At 39.8% G+C, this 7179-nt stretch overlaps 1 long non-coding RNA gene across 4 annotated transcripts; it reads right to left on the bottom strand.

Moving 5' to 3' along the window:
- Positions 1 to 2243: 2243 nt before the first annotated feature.
- Positions 2244 to 6103, bottom strand: LOC123188812 (uncharacterized). 4 transcript variants are annotated; one of them, XR_006495217.1, is made up of 8 exons: positions 5697 to 6103; positions 5509 to 5607; positions 4641 to 5202; positions 4317 to 4385; positions 4079 to 4157; positions 3768 to 3906; positions 3464 to 3620; positions 2244 to 3352 (listed from the first exon to the last, which is right to left on the bottom strand). It is a non-coding gene; the product is annotated as an uncharacterized lncRNA (long non-coding RNA). The 4 variants fall into 4 exon arrangements; XR_006495214.1 differs by lacking the exon at positions 4079 to 4157 and having other exon boundaries at positions 5697 to 6102; XR_006495215.1 differs by lacking the exon at positions 4079 to 4157 and having other exon boundaries at positions 2244 to 3349; positions 5697 to 6101.
- Between the last annotated feature and the right edge of the window lie 1076 nt (positions 6104 to 7179).

Below are 7179 nucleotides of genomic sequence, written 5' to 3'. Positions count from 1 at the left end.
GTGAACTATTTTCAAATTCAATGAACTTGTTGTTAAATTCGTGAACTTTCTTTGATGTTTGTGTACTTTTTTCAAAGCCAATGAACTTTTTTCAAACTGGTGAACTTTTTTTTATCAAATTCGATGAACTTTTTTCTAAAATCGATGAACTTTTCTTGAATGGATGAACATTTCTTAGAAATTTGTGAACTATTTTTTTAAGTTTGTGAACTTTTTTTTCTGAATTCGTGAACATTTTCGAATTTATGAGTTTTTTTATTTTTCGGATTTTTCAATGCTTTCTTTTTTTTCAAGAGTCAATGGTTGACCGGTCATCTGTTGACCGGTCAACCGCGATCGACGGAACGAGGAGGCGATCTGCATGGGAGAAGCGAATGAGGCGACTTGGGCCGGCCCAGTTCGAGGGCGCGTAGGCGCTAGTACCTCAAGCTCGCGCTGAAGGCGCCCTTTAGGAGCAAGTACCACCTAGGCAACGAAAAAGGGGCCCGATACTTCAACTAAAGGATGGTAGTATACCGAAATCACTAATTAAGGAGTACTCCTTACGGAGATCACTCCAACTTTCCCAGGTTGCGACAAGTGGCGCGCTGCATGTGCGCCACTTGTCGCAACCTGGGAGTTTTCCCTTTTTTTCGTAGATCCGTTTATTCAAAACGTTTTATCTCTTAAACCATGCGTCCAAATCTCGAACCACTTTCGCGATTGAATTCCTCGCGTCGAGATCTTCAAAACTAGATCCCATGTTGATAGGTTTTGACGAACTTTTTTTCACGAAAAAACAGGACGAAAAAAACCGATGAAAAAACCGAACCAGGAACACAGGTTTTTTTTCCTTTCCGAAAGAGCCACGCCCGTGCCTCTAACGAAATTACAACCGTGCCTCTCGCGGAAGCAAAACCGTGCCTCTCGTGAAAGAAAAAAACAGAAAATGCGTTTTTTTTCCTTTTCCGAAAAAAGCACGCCCGTGCCTCTCGCGAAAGCACACCCGTGCCTCTGGCGGAAGCAAAACCGTGCCTCTCGCGAAAGAAAAAAAACAGAAAATGCGTTTTTCCCTTTTCGAAAGAGGCATGCCCGTGCCTCTCGCGAAAGCACAACCGTGCCTCTCGCGGAAGCAAAACCGTGCCTCTCGCGAAAGAAAGAAAAAACAGAAAACGCGTTTTTTTTCCTTTCCAACGAAAGAAAAAAAACAGAAAACCCGTTTTTTTCGTTTCTAAGAGGCACGGCCGTGCCTCTCGCGAAAGCACAACCGTGCCTCTCACGAAAAAAATTACATTTTTTTGCGCAAAAGAAAATTCGAAATTTTTTTTTGGTCGAAAAGCTAGGGAAGACCGGTAGAAAACCAAAACATCAAAAAAAACCAGAAAAAAAACCGTTTAAGAAGCCGAAAACGCATGCGTAAAAATAAAATAAAAATACGGAGGGAGCGCCCAGAGCGCGACACGTGGCGAATGGCTGTGAGCGCGTCAAGTGGCGCTGATCGTTGTGAGGCTCCCGAAGGAGCGCTCATTAATTAGTTGCTCCTGTAGTATACGGCAAATCCTATTTGACGCAGGCGTCAAAAAGGAGGAGCCTTCGCTGAAGCAAGTCGCCACTTGGGCCGGCCCACGTACGGATTTCGTTCGCTGTTGTTTTCCTTGTTTCTTACGGGTTTTTTTTCGTTTTTGTTCTATGGTTTTTTTGCTTCCAGTATTTTCACTGTTTTGGCCGGTTTTCAGTTGTTTGGTTCCAGTTCTCTATTTTTCTGTTTTGATTCCTTTTTGTCCTTTTATTTTCTTTCTTTTACATTTCCTTTTTTACTTTCTGTTTCTGTTCTTTCTTCTCATTATTGTGTATTTGTATAAAAAGTTCATTTTGTTTTACAAAAATCTGCGATGTATTCAGAAAATGCTCATCGTATATTATGACATAGTTCACCTTGCACTGTAAAATTGTTTATTGTGTATTACAAAAATGTTCATTGTATATTATTAAATTGTTCATTATGTATTACAAAATTGTTCATTGTATATTATTTAAATTTTTAATGTATATTAGAAAATGTCCATTGTGTATTACAAAAATGTTCACTAGGTGTTAGGGCGCGCTCGTGGCACGCCTCTTGAGGGGGAGCTGGGCGGTGTCTGGTTGTAGTCGATCCTTTAACACTCTTTCCTATTCTAATTAGCGTTTGGGATGATTGTTTTAATTAACAAACTTAGCGGCAGAAATAGAAATATATATACAGAGAAAGGACATTATGAATCTGAACATGAAACATCTGACTGAGAATAGTGCACTTTACATAAGCAACAACATATGTTTAGCGTCTTGAAAAGCATGTGATAAGAGGGCCAAAAGCAAACCATAAGTTATCATAGGATAGAGCATAATTAAGAGTACTTAGTGATAGATTATATTGACACAGGGGATGCAGTGTCTTTGATGGTGCATCTAGAGGCGGTGCACGGTGAAAACCAGGCAGCGCTTTGAAGTGATCCTGAAATGGAATGCACAGACGTCTCCTTCACGAATGTTGGCGCAGCGACGAAACTCTGACCAGATGGTGGTTATAGTGGCCCTCTTGTCGGAACTAACGTTAGAACACCAGTTTCCAAAGCTGAAATACAAAGTTAGTTTCAGAGAAACAACATAGTTTAATATTAATAGTATATCACGTAATTACTCATCCGTGTTTTCCATAAGAAAATACTAGCAGTAAGAAAACTACCCAGCAACACATATGTAGGAGGTGATTATCGAAACAAAAGGACTGATAAATTTAGCATCAACAAATGTATAAATTTTTTTGTTTTCAAATTCATAGTTTAACTCGAAAGCAAATAAAGATGGGCCAGAAATTAACATATGTTAAACTGGTGCTGCCAACAGTTCTATAGTTAATTGCTAATCATCAATCTAATCTAATTTCACCGCATACTCTGTAGCACTGAAAGCATAATGCTGAAGTGACAACAAATCCATATCTCCAAATATGACAACTGTTTGCAAAAATTCTTCTCCAGGATAAGGAGGAGCATCAAATAATAAACATAGATCCATGCGGGTAATATAAAATGCATAGGTCCAACATATCTATTAATCCATCTAGCTAGAAGCCTAGAACTGCATATACATGTTCCAAATCAGTGAAATAGCAAGGTCCAAAACACAAAATCAGATCCATGACTATGTATGTGTGGGCTCCAGTCACAAATATGTTCAAAAAAATATTAACCATCGGTCGGAACCAGTGTGAAAATTCAGAGATGTTCATGGCATTCTAGAAAAAGGATAAAAGGCCTTCCTTTGCCAAACCAAACGGACATGGCTTGCTGATCCAAACCCGAGGAGCTCCCAAATTCTCTATGTTCTGCTGCATCAGGGTAGAAATGAAGGAGAAGAGACATGAGAGAACAAATCGCTCAATTCATCAGGACCACAAAAAAGGTTCTTCGGGAATATATATGTTTAGAAAAGCACATACCACTTTGTCTCCCTCCGAAAGCCGCCACGAGCAGCACCACAATGCACGTCGAGAGCAGCATGGTGGTACCACCCACAGGCTAACCCATGCCGCCGGCCACGCCTTCGCGGCCTTCATGACAGTGCCCATGTGATCTGTAGCGCCTCGCGGGGAAGATCTGCAGAACAATAAAATATACTACATTTTTAGCATTATATTTATGTGTACTTGATGTAGAGAGAAAGCTACAATAATACATGGTTCTTCTAATTGGTAAATCTGCTTGGATTATAAACATCAACCAGATTGGTGCACAACACTATACCTGTAACATATGCATCAACTTTGATTATCTAATATGCACCAGATAATACACCCTATGTATCTTTCTTTATAAGAAAGATTCCCATCACCATCAGATCCATGTTTACTTCCCTCACACGTTTCAAGCCCTTGACATTAACCTGAATTCATGCAAAGCGAGAAAAATCAAATCCAAGGACATCATTAGTTGTCACACTTAGAAGTGGGATAAATCATGGGATGACAAATGAAATAGAACAAACATGTATAATCCTACTATTCTTGCCATGCAAATCAGGCAAATACTTGAAGCAGTTTAGGTGTACAAATCACCTTGGCAGCTTCGCTTGTCTCAAGCAAACCATGTGTCAACGATTCAAAATCAATATGCTTCAATTATCCTTGATTAAAACTAAGGTTGAAGAGTTAATATATCTCAGTCATGGATGAAATCATCAAGGTGGATTGTAATAAATGTTGCATTCATCCAGTTATAAGCTGGGTCAAAGTAAACATTGCATTCGCTAGTTTTACAACAACAAAAAAGTGTGATCTGGTTAGGATCAAGAACCTGTCCAGAATAATGATCTGCATCTCTTCCTATTCAAGCCATTTGAAATCTCATCTTTTGCAAATCCTCCTACATCATGCAAATAAAGATGTTGAACCAATAATATGGTGCAAGACAAAACATTTTGATTACTACTATAATGATAATGAAAAAAATCCATTGAATTTTCATAATTTTTGTAATATTATACCCAATCATCATATAAACATTTTTATTACCTAAAGATGTAATTGTCTATGAAGATCTAATTCATCGTTGCAAAATTATAACATGAGTTAGCTCCAAAGCATTCAAATTTTGAAAGCAATTTCCAGGCACAATTACCTCATTGTTGATAAAGATCATCCTCGATGAAACACCACAGTTTGATGATAATTTGCAATCAGATAAGAGAATTCAGTTTATGCTGATTAGAACAAGGAAATAACATATCTAAATCCTGATAGAAACTTTGTTTTCAACAACAGATCTAAAATGTGATCCAAATTTTGTTTTGCTTCCACTTTTCTGGTTTGTATGTACTCCGGAAATGGTCGGAACTGCTAATAAATGTAAGAGACCCTTCATTGACACTGATTGGTTGTTGTTGAGTAAAAAATAGAAAAATATATGCAGTGTTTCATACACTCAATGGTATAAAGTCTATGGTTCCATTACATTGCAAGGGTAATATACTATTAAGCATTCAGACAAGAAAGTAAGAAGCATGCTCCACGAAATCGGTTACTTGTACAGTAATCATGAATGCCCATAGTTCCATCTGACCTGGGATTTTGATCCCGACATTTCATGGGTTTTCACTTTGAAAATAACCAAAGACTAAAAGGAGTCAAACCTGTTGATTGACGCGAGGTCTCTCCGAGCTTCCGATTCCTTTTCTACAAAACTTTTTCCACAAGAGATGGGTTAAGATCCATATATAATTTGCCAAACTTAGAACTAATTGTATAGATTAAACATCACAATCAGGATTTTAGAATATGAAACAGGGGAATAAGATATAGAGTTTTTGAAGAATCTAATAGCAGTATCACACAACTGATGCTGCAAAATCCGAAACATCTTACTTCAGCTAAAGCTCAGGTACATGGTCAAGGACAAGAAATCAATCAAGAAAAAATCAGATATGCTGATTCATGTCGTTAAAGAAATCTTGCTTGCTGATCACACAAGTGAGTTAATTAGTCAGTACCTTCGAAGCACTCAGTTTGCTTTATGGACATGGCTTCCATGAACCCGAGCTCATCTACATGGGAGATCAGAGGTGTCATTCCATGGCAGCGAAGCCCACCTGCACAAATGGTTTGCATCAGTGAACAGAGCAGGAAGACAATTAATCGAAACAGACAAGGAGTGCTTAGAAGTTGCAATGGTCAACACCTGCATGGATGGGATCGGGGACAAATTCGTGGCTAAGGGTACGCATCTTCATCAGCAGCGTCAGCCCGTGCGTGTGGTCGTGGTCGTAGGCGTAGATGCCTGTGGCGTGCCGGCCCCGACCCCGGGTCTGGCCGGAGAAGCGCCTCCTCCTCCTCTTTCTCCTGTAGCCGACATGGAAGAGCGCCTCTTCCTCCTCTGGTATCCATGGCGGCGAGACCACACCTGGATCCCGGGAGATACCCGCACATGGTCACCGACGGTGGAGGGGAATGGGGAGCAGATCCGTTGCGGCAGCGTCCTCCCATCTGTCCTCGTCACCGGCAACAGCGACCTTCAGGCGATGGCGCCCGAGCAGAACCGCGACACCATCAGCTGGACCACGGTGCTACATAGTAAAAAAAAGGAAATACAATACGTCAAACGGTGCCTTTAAACATAATATTTCCAAGGATACTATGTAATTCAACAGCAATCATGAAAAGAATATGGAGAATTAAAATTGGCTCTAGCCTTTTGAACTACCAATTACATACAAATTACAGTACATAACTAATACAGAAGGCTCTGGCGTCTCATTGACCTGACTGTCTTTCTTCTCTACATGCTGCACTCGGATAAAATGTCACTTTTCATTTCTTTTCAAAGAAGTACAATGTTACAGTTACAAATCCTTCATTATTTTGCTTGTGTTACAGGAGAAATGATTTCCCTTCTTGTGAAATAAAAAATAGCTGACACACCCAAGTGTGATAGTTGATGGTCGAGAATTAAAATCAAGGCCCAACGGAGAGAGCTCAGTTGTCACATCTACAACAGGATTGTTGGTTTCTCCCCTAATATCTTCAATTGTTGCATATAGGGGTGCACAAATTCGTGACATGCTTCTTGGACAGAGAAGGATTGAGAAGATTTCAAGTTTGTTCCAAAACTGTGTTGATTTCGATGCCGTTTTTTTTCTGGACGCCAAAGACCCAAAGTTATTCATGTACCTTCTTGCCCATCACCACTATGAGTAGATGCTGCATCAGGTCTTGCTGTGCTGGAAGCTCTCTAGGAATGACCCTTCTGTCATTCCATGCAACATCAACATCTTCAAGGCAAGGCTTACATCTCCATATTGCACAGGACCAGATGCACTAAGTATGATCACTACTTGTGCATCCAAAATCCTTTAAACTAGTTTTTGCCACATGAGTCCACTATATCTACCTATATGCATTATTCTTTTGCCGTCCTAAGCAAATTTGTATGTGCCATCTCTTTTCAAAATAAATTTCTCTTTTGTGTGCTCGTACCGCTCGCGAGGCGGTGAGGGGTGGCTAATATTTTCCATGCTAGATGTGTTATTCTCACGATGAGTGTTTATTCACTTGTCATTGCACAAGAGTAAGGCAAATGTATTAGGGATGCCCAGTTCCGAAATGAAAAATGAATTTACTTTATGTTGTCAAATAATAAATTCCTTAGAAAGTGTTGGTATGGA

This window comes from Triticum aestivum, chromosome 2A, assembly GCF_018294505.1.
Source record: "Triticum aestivum cultivar Chinese Spring chromosome 2A, IWGSC CS RefSeq v2.1, whole genome shotgun sequence".
NCBI lineage: Eukaryota > Viridiplantae > Streptophyta > Magnoliopsida > Poales > Poaceae > Triticum > Triticum aestivum.
This window is presented reverse-complemented; position numbering and strand designations above follow the sequence as displayed.